General features: G+C 42.5%; 1 protein-coding gene across 1 annotated transcript in view; it reads left to right on the top strand.

Annotated features, from left to right (window-relative positions):
* The window catches only part of LOC145659208 (homeodomain-interacting protein kinase 2-like), a 92,711-nt gene that overhangs the window by 771 nt on the left and 74,494 nt on the right, over window positions 1-17,446 (top strand). The gene's annotated exons all lie outside the window — the stretch shown is intronic.

Below are 17,446 nucleotides of genomic sequence, written 5' to 3'. Positions count from 1 at the left end.
TGCGAACAGGAAGTCAAAAAGCAGGAGAAGGTGAGACCAGACCTAGAAGGAGAACCAATTCCAGGAGCAGGGAACATGTTCACTGATGGGTGTGGATTTAGAGGACCAGATGGGGATATAAAAGCAGGGTATGCAGTGGTGGCAGAAACACAGGGAGAAGTAGATGAATTTTGGACGGTGAAAGCAGAAAGGCTGAAAGGTTAGCAATCAGCACAGCGAGCTGAGGTAATGGCAGTAGTGGAGGCCTTGAAGTTAGCAAAGGGTAAGGAAGTGAATATTTATACTGACTCTGCTTACACGGTAGGGGCAGCACATGTGGAGCTAAGACAATGGATGAGAGCAGGGTTTAGGACAGCGGGAAACAAACCAATTAAACATGAGGCAGAAATGAGGGAGCTGGCAAAGGCCTTGCAGGGACCAGAAAGAGTAGCTATCATAAAGTGCAGGGGACATGTAGAGTATGTCAACAGTACAATCCCAAACCTACAATTAAGGTGGCACCCGGTAAGTATCCGTTGTCATTAACACCAGGGGAAGAGATAGTAATTGACTACACAGACATGGTGGACTCAGCACAGGGGTACACGTACGAATTGATGTGCGTAGACAACTACACAGGGTGGTCGGAAGCGTGGCCAACAAAACGGGAAGACAGTGCTTCAGTGGTAAAGTTCCTGGTGAACCAGTACATTCCTCACCATGGGTTTCAGAGAAAGGTGAGATCAGATAATGGCACTCATTTTACAGCGCGCAATTTGCAGGAGTTAGAGAAAATGCTGGGTCTGAAACATTCATTTGGGGCAGTGTATCATCCTCAGTCTCAAGGTAAGGTGGAAAGGATGAATCTAAATGCGAAAAACAAAGTGGCCAAAATCTGTGCACAGACAAAATTAAATTGGGTTGATGCCTTACCTTTGGCAATAAATGAGAAAAGAAAAACATCTCACACACACATCATACTTTAATGAATTGCAAAGTATCGTTTCAGCTTTCTCCACGCAGGAGGGGGACCGGACGGGGAGCAGACAAACCCAGACGATACCCGTTACGGACTGGGGGCTGCTGAGAGTCATCAAGAGAAAATGGAGTGAGCCGAGGTGGACAGGTCCATTCCAGGTGACAGAAAGAACCAGCCACGCCGTACGCCAGAACGGTACAGGGGAAACGTGGTTTCATCTGAGCCAGTGCGCCGCCGCAGAGTCACCGCAGAGGAGTCTGCAAGAGACAGCGAGGGACCTTGCTGAAACATCACCTAACTCACCTGACCCGGAAGGGGCAGAATAATCCCCGGGAGCAAAAGGGTCAAGGTAGTCCACCCTTAGACCCCGAAGTAAGAAGAACAGAACACCAGTGATGACTTCTGGACAATTGTGTTGTTTGATTATTTGTTGGTGTATTGTGTTGTGTGTTTCCATTTACAGTTTGGTCACGCTTGGGTTAAATAATAGCATGGCAGTAGGAAAGGATTAAAACATTAACAACAAGACGGTGAAGAAGAATGGGGGTAGAGATTGGTGGATGTGTAGCATGTGCAGCCGCAAGACCCAGACTTATAACCACCCCGGCACCCCTATTCCCACAAAAAGACCCCAAGGGTTATGCGTGCATGATTGGCCTGACTAAGGAAAGAAACCCTAAGAATTGTGACACTTTGAGCGTTATTTTCCCCCCCATCAGTAACAGAACCAGGATAGGACTATTTTCACCCGAAAAGGGGGAGGGGAACTACACGTGCTTCGTTAGAAGTTCAAGCACACCTCAAGTACGCTTGGGGCACATCCCGGCGGAATGGTGTAACCGCACGGTCACTGGGAACGAGTCTGTGGGTTCATGGGCACGAGCAGGATTGTATGATTATTGTGGAAGGATGACTTTGGTTGTTAACATGCCAGAGAACTCGGAGGGGACATGCGCCATGGTCAGGTTAGCAGCTCCTTTATTACTGATAGGCAAAAAACTACACAGGGACCCGGTAACTGATGCAGCAAGACAGTAGCGAGAGGCATACCATTTTGATTTAACAAGGAATACCCCCACATACATAGATGCAATAGGAATACCTCGCGGAGTTCCGGACAGATATAAGTTAGCAGACCAGATAGCAGGGGGATTTGAGAATATTCCGATACTTTCTGCATTATTCCCCATTACTCCAAATAAAAATGTGGATCGGATTAACTATGTACATTATAATGTCCTCAGGCTAGCCAACCTGACTAGGGATGCAGTGGAAGGACTTAGAGATCAGCTGGGACCAACCTCACTGATGGCGGTGCAAAATCGTATGGCATTAGACATGTTGTTGGCGGAAAAGGGGGGTGTCTGCGCTATGCTTGAGGATGTGTGTTGTACATTCATTGCTAATAATACCGCTCCGGATGGGTCAGTTAGTAGAGCATTGGATGGTTTGAAGACCCTATCAGAGGAAATGCATGATAATTCAGGCATAAACAACCAGTTGGAATCCTGAATGGTGAGCCGGGTCGGTCAGTGGAAAGACTTAATTGTGTCATTGATGGTTTCATTAGCCACATTCACGGGAATTGCTGTGACATGCGGGTGCTGCTGTATTCCATGTATTAGGGCGTTAATGGTTAGACTAATCTCAGCTATGATAGAAAGGAAAGATGTGCATGAGGGTACCACGATGATGCCACTGATACAGGGGGAAAGGGACGTAGAGACAGGAGATGCCAGAATAAAGGAGTGTGATTGGTGATCTCTTTGTAGAGATCAAAAGGGGGAATTGTGGAGTTTCAGAAATGAAATGAATGCTAAGCTTACACTAGTAGAGAATAATGTGCAGAATGGAATAGGACTAATGCTTGAATAAATAAAATAATTACTGTATGTCCAGACATAACAGGAAATGCCCTAGACGTGCATATGTGTGATTATGCAAGAAGACATGTGTACGAGACGGTCAAACAGAGGTGACGGCTGAGATGGAAAAACACAAAAGCAGAAGTGGCACAAGGCGAGAGAAATATAAGTCTGTCTGTTGCAAAGTTATGCTTTAGATCTCACTCGCACTGTGTTGTGAAGTGACATCTCAAGAGCTCTGCATTAATAAAAGGCCACAGGGTAACACACTGTTTCCTGTCTCTTCTTTCCTGCATCAACGGACATGACACTAACTAATGATATAACAGAATCTGGCCCTTAGCTATTTTATTAGCTTTTTATCAGGGCACGCTTAGTAAAATGTCACATCTCTACATCAACTTTTTAAAAAAATTAACAGGCAATCAAATTATTTTGGCTATACTAAAACCTGTCCTGGAGCAATGCCTAGCTAGCTGGATAGCTAACACTAACATGCAAGACTGGGTTTGTTTTGCAGAAGTAGCAGATGCTAAATAGCTGCCTTGTAAAAGAGGTTTGCATTGGGGACTGTTTGTATTTGATGCATGCACTTTAGGTATTATTGCATAACGCTATTTGTGATGTATTTTTGTTTTTCAATCAGTCACATTCCAAGCCAAACTTCTCTTAGGTATCTTGTATCAGTGGAGAACTACTTTTGAAGGCATTGTTACTAGCTAACTGTTAGCTAGCAAGGTAACAAGGTAACTCTTTTTAAACAACAAAAAGAAAAAACACTTTACTGTGATTAACAACTATGAATTTACTAAGTTGTGATTGTTTCATAGAAGGTCTGATTAGCTAGCCTAGCTAAAGCTATGTTTGATACGTTTTGATATGTCTAACGACACTAGCATTTTTGGACAAGAGTAGCTTTATAGTTGCTTAGCTAATGTCACATAATTAAAAGTAGAATCAGAGGGAAATGTTGAATATTGTGTCATTGCACCAGCCATGAGGCATTAAAGTGTCTGGACAAGAACATAGCTAGCTAGCTAACTGGCTTAGATCACTACTGCAGCTCTCACACCTCGGTTTATTACATCATAATAGGTAATGTGGAATTTTTAAGGACCATTGTTGCGTCTGATAACCCGTTCAGAAAAGGTGTTCTTCAGCTGAATGAACAGATACTGAAACGAACACTAAAGAGATCATCCAACATTCAAGATATTTCAGTAGACACACTAGTGGAAGAGCTGCTGAGGTTCCTGAGCCATGAATGTCTGGCCTCCAGCATCTACTCTGGACAGGTATGTCACCGCCTTGCACCAGGACGCAGAGATCCATGAGCATGACTGAGATGTAATTATAACTATATACACCTCATTAGTCTGATGCTAATGAGCACACATGCACACCTGCCGTCCAGTTCTTTAACATCCATATCCGTCACCTTGATTTATCTTAGTAAGTTGCTGCTGAAGCTCTGTCTCTCTTTCTCTCTTTCCCCATGCCTCCTTCCCTTCCTGTAGGAGTGTGGATACACCACTGGCGTTGTTGCCTGATGCACCTCCTTTGGAAGAGGACACGGTCCACTGTCAGAACTGGCAGGAGACAGTGGAGCCGCACACACTCGCCTCTCTCGGCTCCCGGGAGATCGAACGGCAGGCTGTCATATATGGTAAAACAGCAAATGTGGTGCACAGCAACTGACTATAAAACACAACTCCCAGTACACAGTTAACATGTAAAATGAAAACAATTATTTACTGATCTAACTTAAACTAAATAGCTACTAAATCTTTTGAACATACAGTATTCTATTTATTATGCACATATGATAATTCTATCCTGACTCATGAAAATGTGGAATTCTGAATTGTGTAACGTTTGTAAGAAATTGTAGTGACTTTGCTATATCCTCTTCCTCAGAGCTGTTCACAACGGAAGCATCTCACTTGCGGACTCTCAGGGTTCTCGATCAGGTGTTCTTCCAGAAGATGAGGAACCTTTTGACCGTCGAAGAACTTTCCTGTATCTTCCCCAACCTGCCCCAGGTCTACAGTCTTCATGGTCAGTCTCTCTGTGTGCGAGCGTGTGTGTGTGCGTGTAAATCTGCTCCATTTGTCTTAGTGTGTTTTCAAACCTAAATTTCTGAAGCCTACTTGGTGTCTAAATCATAATCAAGATTAAAGAAGTGTAAAACCCACCCAAACTGAGAATTTAATGACAGAACAATATCAGCTATCGGCACCATGCCATTACTGTGAGCAGGTATGGACTGGAGGCTGTACATGTTGTTTCTGCGGTGGCCTTCATGACACAAGTAGAGTTCTGTTGCCCACTGACACAACTTTCTAACAAACCACATATACACTGGCTCGCTTAAACAGATTCTGTTTTGTGGTGTTGCATTTGTGTTTCAGCGAATCTGTGTGAGTCCATGAAGAGGCTGAGGGACTCTTCTATAGTTCAAGGCATCGGAGACATCATGGTGTCTAGAGTGAGAGCTGGCTAGTGTTACTCCCTTTCTAGTTCACATCATCTTTTGGTGCTGTCTAAAATGAAGGGGTTGTTCTGTGTAGTGTGGGATATACTTGTTGCTTTACTTGATATGTCAGTAGCTCATGTGTTTGTGTGTGTGCGTGATAGTTTGAAGACGCTGCAGGAGAGGAGTTCCAGGAGCAGGTGTCTCACCTGTGCAGTCAGCAGAGTCAGGCACTGGAGCTCATTAAAAATAAATGCAAAGACCCGCGTTTCGCGCACCTTATACAGGTAACACTTTTTAGAGGTATAAAGCCTTTGGACAAACCTACAAACACTAGAGCTTCTGCCATATTTGTTAGTGGGCTGGGTTGTGAATTGGTTGACCCATACTTTGAATTGGAGACTATCCAGTCTTTTATATTTGACTTTTATTGCAGCACATAACTTCTAGTGATGCTGTTTTAGGTATAAATTGGTGTTGCAGTCAACAGAATCCACATTTGGACTTAGATGTCCTTGGCTCATTCGTGTGTGTGTGTGTGTGTGTTAGGAATGTGAAGCCAGCCCTCACTGCCGCCGACTACAATTAAAGGACCTTCTAGTGTCTGAGATGCAGAGACTCACCAAATACCCCTTGCTGCTGGATAACATCATCAGACACACAGAAGGCATGTATAGAAACACTCACACACAATGTATTGAACCATGAAAACACTTCAGTATACACACACATACCAGTTTACCAAGGAGGCAAGCACACACACCCTTTCTCCTGGATTAACACTAGTATGTGCCCCCACAACAGCTGGTTCTCCAGACCTGCAGACATTGGTGAGGGCACAGGCGTGCTGCCGTGGGATACTACGAGCTGTCAATGAGGTCGTCAGGGAGACGGAGCACCGGCGACTGCTCAGCCGTTATCAGCGCAGGCTAGACTTGTCCCCTCTGGAGAGGCAGGCCAGTCCTGTCGCTGCTCAGTTCAAGGTACGGCCTTACTATGTATCCACCATCTGCCTTCCAAACAGCTTCTCTGGTCTTGGAGCACCTGATCCAGAGTATGAATTATTAACTATATTCTTTTTCTATGTAGAATCTGGACCTGACCACTAAGAAAATGATCCACGAAGGACCGTTGACTTGGAAAGTTAGTAAAGATAAAGCTATAGGTAAGAGATCATCACAGCTGAACAAATCACATTTTTGTTTTTCCTCTTGCAAATGATTACTTGACAGGTCCATTCTCACTCTGTGTGTGTGTGTGTGTGTGTGTGTGTGTGTGTTTCAGACATTCATGCTCTGCTTCTCTCAGACCTGTTGGTGCTACTCCAAAGGGGTTCAGGTGACCGTTTGATCTTGCGATGTCCTGCGCGCTCACTGGGTGGGGTTTGGGGTAGGAACACGGACCTCAAAACCCCCTTTTGCCCCGTTGTTCGCTTGGATTCATCTCTTGTCAGATCTGTGGCTACAGGTATATTTGTAGTTATTCTTACAGCTGTGAATAGCCAGAATAGATGAATGGGTCTGGAATAACTATGTCTTTATTTTATTTTTAAAAAATTAAGAAGCCAGTTACAAATTGCATTTGGGTTAGTTTGAATACATTGTTTGACAGCCTGCTTTTCTCTATCAGATAACAAGGCCTTGTATGTGATCAGTACATCAGAGAGACAGATATACGAGCTGGTGGCTGGGACTTCCTCTGAGAAAAACACGTGAGTTTGTTTTTTTGTCTCTCTCTGACCCACCATCTTCTCATCAAGGTCAACCAGTCAGCACTGCTGTGTCTGTTTTGTGATAACATTTATGGTGTCAGGCCATTTATGTTCAGATGATTTTAACAACATTGTGCTGTTGTAGAAATTGGGACCTGGTGGCTTTAGCGATGTTTCCACAGATGGAAGAACCTGTTAGAAAAGACCATCTCCTCGGCCTCTGGAGGCATTGAAGCCACCGAGCAAGGATCAACAGCTCCGTAAGTACTCAGGATTTTGAAAGTTTTCTAATGCTGCTGTAATGCTGTTAAGAGAAGGCAGAATTTCAAAGATGCACTTACAATGATTGGACTCCTGACATCTCCTCTAGGTCTGCGGTTCTACGGTTGCATGGTAATCATGTCGGTCGTCTAGGTAAGCCCATGTTTGTTTTTGTTTGTATACAATGTCATAGGATTTGCTCTCTTTGTACTTATGGCTGATGCCTTTGGTCCCTAGATGGCTCCCTAACAGAAGAGTCTGGTTCTATAGAGAGAGATTCACAGAGTGATGATGAAAATGTTCTCACACCTACTATCCCAACTGACCAATCAGAAGCCTACATGCATACTGGTGGGCAGGGTTATGTGGGAGGACAAGCTAAAGTGGCTGATGCTGCTTTTCAAGATGGTAAGAATTTGTTACACTCCGTTACACAGTCATTGTTGCACTATGATAGTTAAACAGTATATTTCTGGTGGTGGTGGTGTTTTTATAAATAGAATTTTAGCAGGCTCAGATATTTACCAACTTTTTTGCACCCTTTGTGTTCTGCCAGTCAGGACACTAAGACTGTTGATCCTTGGATCCTTGGATCCTTTAGAGGCTGCCAGTCAGAAGCAGAAAGTGACATCATTGTCCTCACAGCAAGAAGGGCAGGAGATGCCTTGCCAGTCACCAAAAGGCCGTTCACACCTGGAGATGCTGAGGCATGAAACGAGGCCCTGCCAATCACGAGCAAGCATACGGCAGCGCATGATAAAAAATGTGGATGGAATCTTTCAAAGAATGGAGGGACTGATGAAAAACCTGCATCAGCTTAGGGTAAAGTGGATATATTACTCACTCTCTCTCAAACACACACACACACACACACACACACACACACACACTATCATTGCAGCTAGCTAGCACTTTCATGTTATGTTTTAAAAGAATGGCTTTGTGCACTTGTGAGATCCTGGTTAACTCCTTGTTTTCATTTTCATAGGAGATTGAAGCAGACCAGTGTAGACTGCTCACAATGGTGAGAAAAAAGTCACCTGTCAGTCAGTTCAGATGACACCATCCATGGGTCTTCCTCCATTATCAGGGCACCATCTATTTATCTTGGGTCGAGCGATGGTAAGTGTGTCAAAGAAGCAATTTATAAATACTGGGGCTAAACCTGTTTAATGCTGTAGCACAATTCTTTTTGATTGTACCAAACAAAAAGAACTAATCTGGAATCACTGGGATAATTTGGGGTTGAGTTTAAATGGAGCACACAGTTGAATATTAAAACATCACCGCAGATCTTGGGTCTTGCTATTGCCAGACTGAAAACTGGCCTTCAAACCTGTAGCAATTCCTAATTTCAACTTTAAGAATTTTATGTATGTATTTGAATAATGTTTAGTATTGATTTTGGAGTTGATGTAATTATGTTGCTTATGGTGTACTACCCCTGCAGACTGTGACAATTGTATGGTCATCTTTCCAACCTGTTTAGGTAACGAAGAAGGGCCAACAGAACCAGCTCAGCCCGAGATCCATTCTACAGGATTCTGATTTATTACACGAGACATTGTAAAGAGTTTTACTTACACATTTGAAACATGAACACACACAATAAGGGTGTGGCATTCCTGCCATTTCATACATCCGGTGTAGCTCTTTACTAGAATCCCAGCATGCCTTTCTCCTGGGAGAAACCTGCAAATATTGTATTGTCTGCAACTGAGAAGAAAGAGACAGGACAGACGAACCTTCAGCACATGCACCGAGTTGGAATAAAAAGCATTCAAATGAAAGTCCAGATATGTGAGGTGTTTTTTTTTATCAGGTAAAGCTAAAGTTGGAACAAGGGAACTGAGGTGACAGTTTAAAAAAAAAATTAGTCAGTGAAGATGAAGAAATGGAACTAAAATGAGACTGAAAATGTATGGCTGAGGAAATGAATCTGCCCACTAAAGGGACCCCCCCCCCAAGCACTTTGCCCAATACATGTATGTTAATACTCACTCACGCCATCAGTGACAAACTGGCAATCCAACAGGTGCCATTTTGCTCGAGAACCCATAATGTGCCCATGTCAACTTGAGGCAAGATGGTGGTCTTCATCTCTCTTCGCCTTATGGAATGTGTGGATGGGTGACTTAAACAAATTCAGGTTCTTTTGCACTGGGACCCCTGCAAGGCACATGGGCTCCAAGAGGGTATTTTGCATTAATATCATCATATGTCTATGTTGTATCCTTTATTTTATAAATTAACACTATGCGAGAGCAAAGAATAAAGAGTGTGGAAGGAGTTTATTTTATTTCTTTAAGCGTTCTACAGAATAGAAAATAAAGGTTTGGCCTCTCTTTACGCACAATGGATAAGGCAGGGCTTACTGGGATTGCCATTGTGTTGTGGCAAGATATCATCTTCACTGCTCATTACTGTATACTTATTTGTGCAGCCCTGTTCTGGACTGACTCCTGTCAACATTGCAGGGGACAAAAAGGAACATATTTGTTGTCTGATATCATGTCATTACCGATGAAGAGGCACATTCTGTGTAGTGTAAATTCTGTGAAGCTCGTCCCTCACCTCTTGAAATGGCTCAGTGATGCCAGGGTTGGTTTTTACACATATGAAAGGATTTATACTTTGATCTGTTAAGATGTTGGTAGAAGTGGCTCCTTTACACTGACTCCAGTTTGGCCTTTGTTGTATAATGGCTAATGTTATGGTTCAAAAAAGAATGAAATAGTCTAAGATCAGTGTTAAGGACTAAGGATTATGGTACTAATGTTTTAATTTAGGATTAGTTAAGAAATCAGTATTTGGTGGAATATCTCAGATTTTGATTGCAGCTTGTTCATGCATCTTGAGGTGTTCTCCACCAGTCTTTCACACTGCTTGTTAAATAAGCTTTGATTACCTAATCAGAATCTCATTAAATACAAAGAGCTGTACATGTGGTGGAATTCAACAGACTGTGGAATTGAAATCATTGCCAAACGCAGAGATACTAATTTGGACTGATCTCTTAATTTTCTTCGAGAGTTATGTTTTTATATATGAGTTTTTATTTTAAACTTTATCATAAAATGTATGGGGTTATGGTCCCATTCTATTCTGTTCAAATGTAGGCCTACTGTTTTTACAATTCCTGTAAGAAGCGTGTGTGTGTGTGTGTGTGTGTGTGTGTGTGTGTGTGTGTGTGTGTGTGTGTGTGTGTGTGTGTGTGTGTGTGAGAGAATCCAAGAGCCCCTATTTGAGATTGATGAGTGGCATGTGTTGGGAGTCTGCCCTCGACAAATAGTATCCTTGACTGTATTATCAGTTTTGTAAACAATCCCTGACAAGTGGGTGAGTGAGAAGTGCATGCACATAGACACAGCAGAAAGAGGAGGTCTGTGTTTTTGGCTTCCTAATCAAGTTTGCGTTCCCGTCATATACAGCCAATCATAGAGAAGGGGACAGACATTTAGAAATAGAAAGTGAGGAAAGTTGTGGTTCTTCATTAAAGGAATTGGATTAAGAGTCACTATTCTTAAGAATGTGTTTAGTACCTACTCAGGCACACACAACAGCTTCTTCAATGACAGTTGCTGCTGTTATTTTAGAGCTGACCACACACACAAAGACCCAGGTAAACATACAAACAGCTCACTGACATATTTTTGCTCTCCCCAGAAATAGGGTTGTGTGGTTAAAGGTCATGTAACCATAGAAACGTAGCCCCCACACTGTTCACTGCTCCTGTACCCCCTTATTCATTCCCTTGGTAAGAGCCAAGCTTGGTAACCCTGGAGATGATGGGAGATGGCTGGGGAATGCGTGTGTGTGTGTGTGTGTGTGTGTGTGTGTGTGTGTGTGTGTGTGTGTGTGTGTGTGTGTGTGTGTGTGTGTGTGTGTGTGTGTGTGTGATGAGACCTTGTGGTGAGTGTGAGAATTGTGAAAGCACTGATTCACAAAGTTGTTGAATGATGGGCCTGTTTTTGTAAATTGCTTCCTTAGGGTGAAACACATTTAATACCTTGAAGGTGAAGTAGTGTGTAATGCTATTTTCTGGTTTGTTCATTATTCTTGCACAGTTCAATTAATAGATGAAGACTACAACCTTTGTTTGAATTTTCAGTGTGTATTCAAGATGTTCATTTTCAAAATGTGACTTAATTTTATACTATCACTGTTCCGGGACATTAATGGATTAATTGAAATATATAAAAAGAGATCTTTATAGATCTCTACATATTATGGTGTTGCTCTGATTTTATATGCACTTGTTCATTCTGAATGAGAACAGATTGTAATGAAATTGTGGGCACTTGTAGCTCACCTTTAAGAGCAGATAGAGCTTTGTGCTGACACCACCAGTCTTTGGTTTGATTAACAGGGAGCGTGTTCACTCTGAGATGTGTTGCTCTGGATTATGGTATTTGCTTTAAAGGTATACTTATTTCTCTTCCTCCCTCAGGTTAGTCCTCCTCCTCTTCAGCCTTCAAAATAGATTCTCTCAGGAGTAAGGTTGAACTGCTGCAGCTGCCGCTGGCGCTATCCTCTAAATCTATCTCAGAGCGCAAAACTCAACTGCGCAGAGCAACAGAACGTTCCAGGGGCGGAGCTGAGGTCCACAAACCCCAGGCACTGGCCCCAGACATGGACAACGAGTCACAGTACTCAGGCTACTCCTACAAGTCCTCCCATTCCCGTAGCTCTCGCAAGCACAGGTGCGTATGCCATTTCCCGACATTCTTCCCTTTTGCCTAAATGTGGGCGGGCATTGATGTTTTGTCTAGAACATACAAATGTGAATGTACACTACTGCAAACACTGAGGGTACCACCGTATCGTTATTTAACGATTATCCATTTTATGTTGCTTTATGTACCAACTTGGAGTATACTGTGTATATAAATGTTTATATACATCTGTGTGCGCGTGCGTGTGTGGTGGTGTTTCAGGGATCGGAGAGACAGGCACCGCTCTAAGAGCAGGGACAGCAGAGGGGACAAATCGGTCACTATCCAGGCTCCTGGAGAGGCCCTGCTGGACACAGAGTCCACACGTGGAGATGATCGAGTCCGTGTTTTCACTTCATACCTCGTCCAGCCTGGAAAACCATTCCACTATAGCTTCAGACCATAAAAAGTCTATAGTGCTTCAAAATATGAATGATTGACTTTTTTTTTTTTTTTTTTTTTTACTGAAATGTTGGACTGAGCATCTCATGTCTCCTCATGCAGTGTCAGAAATTTTGCTCTAAAATCTCGCAGTACACATATACGCAACACGCGTATAAAAACAACCAATAGGAAACAGCCTGCCATAGCTCACATGCCAACTACAAATAACAGCGGTATAGCGAAATGAGCATGAAGTATGTGGGACACAAAAATATTTTGTGCAGTTGTGGCAGCAGATAGAATGCCTTTTTGATTTCACATTTGTTGTGACAAAAGCACAATATCTTAATGATCTAGCATGATAGTTTCCAGAAAATCTGTAGTCCAATATTGAGAACAACTATCGATGGAGCACTGTGCCATGGAGTTTGGTCAAGGTTTCAGATGCATCGTCTTGTACAGTTTGAAATGCAAAACAATGTTTAAGACTGCTGGAATTGCACAGTGCAAAGGCAGGTTGGGGTGAGTACCAATGTTAGCTGGCATGCTTTTGTTGTAGACTTGATGGCCAATTCATTGTCTTTTTTCCAAGTCAAGCTTCCACACATTCACGCTTGACACTGTAACCTCATCAGCATGGTATGTTACTCTACAAGTCAAGTTTTCAGAACCAGGTGAATGACATCTCAAAACTATTCTTGAACGTCCTTTTTCAGATTTGAATTCCTTACTGAGAAGTTTGAAAGAACTTAGGAGTCATTGTTGAGTTACGAAAAAATGTGTCTGGAGTGTGAATGGCCATCATAACTTGCGTTATTCATCGGAGCCTTGCTCACTAAAGCTGTTATTTTAACTAAGCCTACTCGCTAATTGAGTTACCTAGAGAGGCAAGCTTGTTAAGGTTTAATTCCCGAAGTTTGGGCCCTGCTGTCAGCTTGTATGTCAACACGTAGCCCCCAGGAGAGAGAGTTTCGCCTGGTTTGGGTTCCTACGTGACAGCAAGGATTGTATTTTGCACTCGAAAACTGGAATCAGATTGTGAGCTAAGAAAGGGGGAGAGAGACAAGTATTCATGCATGTGAGCACACAGCTAGACAACATGGAAAAAAGACACCCAACATGCAGCAGGAGTGGCTAAAGCCATACAGAAAACAAGAGTACATGAGAAAGTGTTTTTCATGAATATAGTGGAGTGTTCTGATAACAATTTGGTTTGTTTATTTCATAGAGCTTCAAATATTGCATTGATGGAACCATATAGACATTTAGGAGGAATTTGCCATACTTGCCATACGTCCTTCGCCATATGCATTCTTGCATTTTTCTCTTTGCTGTTTTCTGTTATAGTCATAAATTCTACATATATTTATTGAGAAAATCCTTTAAAGAGGCGCATGTCCATCATCACGTTTTATTTGTTTGGCTTTTTTTTTTTGGTTTTACTATTGGAAACAAAATTACTTTTTTTGCATTTGATGTTGATATCATTATGGCAGGCTTTAGTGCAGGTACTGGTGTCTATATTAGATGATTAAATACACAGCACCAGCAGTTCTGAATCTTTGTGTTAAATAATCTATGCTGATTGTCACGATCAGTCCCTTCCATGTTCCGTGTTTTCCATGTCTTGTGTTTTGTTCCGTTCCACGGTTTCATTTTGTCCTCACACTGATTGCGTACACCTGTCCCTCGTTTCTAGTTCATGTATTTAAACCCTGCTGTGTGCCTTGGTCGTGGCTGCCTGTACACGGGCATCTCGTCGTTCCCGGAAGAAGCAGGCTCACGTTTATTTTGATAACGACGAGATCCCAGGTAAGCGTCTACCCGTCTTGACCAACGCTGCAGGGGGGAGCGGCCTGCAGCGCAAGACGTGAAACCACGGAAAGAGGGAGTCCAGGAGGGTGGCCAATCTTGACATTATTACACTCAGGAATTAAAAAAAATATATTGTAGCATCCCATGAAATGTGATCTTTCACACATAATGAGAGAGGTTGGCAAAGAACTAAAACTCAATTAAATATATCAACTTCCCCTTAAGCCTCTCATATACTCCACATTTAGGAGCAAGCCTACTCCTACACAATAAGCAGTGCGGTATATGAAAAGAGTAGGCGTATCAAATAAACAGAGCAACATGGTTAAGGTCCAGCCAGATATGTAAATGTTTGCCAGAACATCCAGTGTGTGTCTGCCGTTCGGTCAAAACTGGATCAGTCCAGAGGCCGCCCCGTCAGATCTCTTTTGAACAAAACAGTGGTCGAAATGCTGTTGAGAACAGTTTTACAGTTACAACAACAGAAAAAAGACTCAAATATATGCTGGATGGTTTATTCATTAAGGGAGAAAGCTGTCTCTCTTGTGGAGGATTTGCCACAGAGACCTGGGCATGTGGTATGGTCTCTGCACGGTGCCGTCATTACGCTCCAGACCCTCCACTAGAGGAGACAGAAACATCACAGTGGAAATAAAAACAATATAGTCCTGATGATTGGCATATGTGTAGTAGCTTGAGAGTGAAATGTGTGTGTGAGTGTGTGTGAAGGATTACTCCATATATCCCTTTATGTGCTCGACTGTTTCATTAACGGAAGCGAATCCAGGGAGAGAGAAGTCTGGAGGAACGTCCTGCCAGTCAAAGCTAGGCAGACATCTCCCTAGTTCTGGGTGGAGGGAGAGACAGAAAATAATATGACTAACAATTAAACCTGCTGACTTATCACTGCAGGTATAAGTACTTTCCTGGTGGTTTGGTTATGTTTTGGTACATAGCATAGTCAAACTGTTACAAAACAGAATGGACAAATTAACAGGTAGTTGTGTAATCCTGCTGTCTTTACCTGGTTTACTTGGCGTGTAGAAATATGGACAAAGCTCTTGATTGAGGATGTCTTGGACACTCTGTAGTGGAAATGCATGTGAAAATCTCATTAACATGCAGAATGCTATGTATGCACAAATGCTATGTATGCGTGAGTGGCTAAGCCAATGCATGAATTACATGTACAAAGAGTTGCATATTGCAAAGACTTTTGATACGACAAATTCTGTTCTGTCAAGAGTGAGGTGAGGGTTTATTTCTCAGAGATGAAGCTGGTTACATTGCTTATTTGCAGTGTGAGGTTTTACCAATGTGGTTTGGGCGAGGTCAAGTCTAGGGTCACAATACTGCTGCTGAAAGAAGTCTTTAGGCAGGGCATTTGGGGCATACGCCTCTGGGGGCAACTTCCAGAACTCTGAAGGGCATTTTTTAACACAGACCTGCAAACCAACGCACAAACACACAGAGTGAAGGAGATCTTATTTGAGTAGCTAAACACAGTGTTGCTTTTTATATTTCTATCTACACTATTTACACATTGTTCATTGCATGATAGAGCAAAAGGCTCCCAAACCAAGCAGCAAAAGGAGACCCAAGCCCCCAGACTTACAAACTGGCATTCACATACTACATGCTAAACTGTTTTGTAATAAATGAGTCTCATGTGCATATTTCTAAAAGGCTACTGACATACGTGTTTGGTTTCTGTACAATGTCAACAGGACATTTGTGTGGAAATCTCACTTGAGTGGTTGGACACTGGAGACCCTCTAGAATGGCGTCCATTTCTGTCGTTGCTCTGGCACACTTCAGAAGGTCAAAGTAGAGGACGTTTGGTTTGTCACTGAAACACGAGAGGATGCAGGAAACAAATGCAGCTTGACACATGAATATTAGCCAATTAAATAAACAATTTTTATTCAATTTTTTGAGTATGTGTATCAGGATTCAGTGCTGGAGAGTCACACCACTACCCAGCTAAGTGTTCTTTCTTCGAGGGTGAATTGGACTGGGGTAACCAATAAACTCTGCAGTGTTGTGACACTCCTAGACCTGAGTTTGGACCCCTTGGTTTAGAGACAATCATTAAACACAAGTGATTTGATTGGTTCCACTTGTTGCTGTGCAGTGCCAATCATGAAAATCTTAAAGCTAAAGTCTAACCCATCTTGTCTTGTTGATGTTTCATGTTTCCACATGATTTGCACCTGCACAGCTCCATTGTAACCCTAGTCCGACTCACTAAAGTCCATTCGAAAGAATACTGACGGTGTTCCTTACATACTGGGTGTGCTGTTTTGGTATTCCTGTGAAGATATAAATACTTATCCAGTATGTGAGGGACTTACACATTGACTCCAGCTCCACAAAACATCCCAGTGGAGTTCTGGGGCAACACGACATGACGAGAGTCTCCAAGCAGCCACGCTGTGTTAGAACCTCCGTTAGAAGGATATCTCACAAGCCATACATGGGTAAAAGACCTTCCGCTTGAGCCCACAATAATAATGATTTTTTTTCCCCCATGAAAGTGTAGTTGGAAATGTTTCTTACCCAGGGAGCGAATAAGAATATAGGTGACAATGGCAGCCACAAAAATAATACAGCAGATAATGTCTGCACATCTCCTGAACAAAAACAAGAAATATTATTACACATTGCATGATTTAAATTATGTATTAAAGTTATTTAGCTAAGTGAAATAACTTTATAGTCTTAGTCTAGATCTATGGCCTTAGTATAGTTCTTGTATAGCGTTAATAACAGACATTCTGTGATCCATGATGTGTAGAGCTTTAAATGGTTTTTTAAAGTCAGCTGATGTGGAGGAGTAAATCGGAGAAGCACTGAGAGATTGCCGGACTCGCCTCTTGTTAACTGGTCGCCTGAAAATGGGCTCATACGGAGGAGGTTCCCCTGAGAAGATAGAATTGAAGAATATATATATTCTATAAATTCTAAGTATATACCATTACATTAGAATGAATTTAAACCTTTGAAAAACATATATTCAGTCACGCGTGTCTGAACCTTTGACCGGTACGCTATATTTTGTCTAACACATTTTATATACAGTTGTCATGGAACGCTCCCCTTCACACTAGCCATGTGGTACGGCCCGCCGCGTGCAGTGGGAGTTCATAGTCTTGTTTGTAACCACGCCTGTGTAATTAACGCGCAACTGCACATGGTTTAGTCTTGTAACGTCTGTGTGTTTAAACCGCTGTGGGAGTGTGCATCTTAGTCGGTCAATGCCCA

This window comes from Electrophorus electricus, chromosome 9 (genome assembly GCF_041902795.1).
Source record: "Electrophorus electricus isolate QZ-2024a chromosome 9, ASM4190279v1, whole genome shotgun sequence".
Classification (NCBI taxonomy): domain Eukaryota; kingdom Metazoa; phylum Chordata; class Actinopteri; order Gymnotiformes; family Gymnotidae; genus Electrophorus; species Electrophorus electricus.
This window is presented reverse-complemented; position numbering and strand designations above follow the sequence as displayed.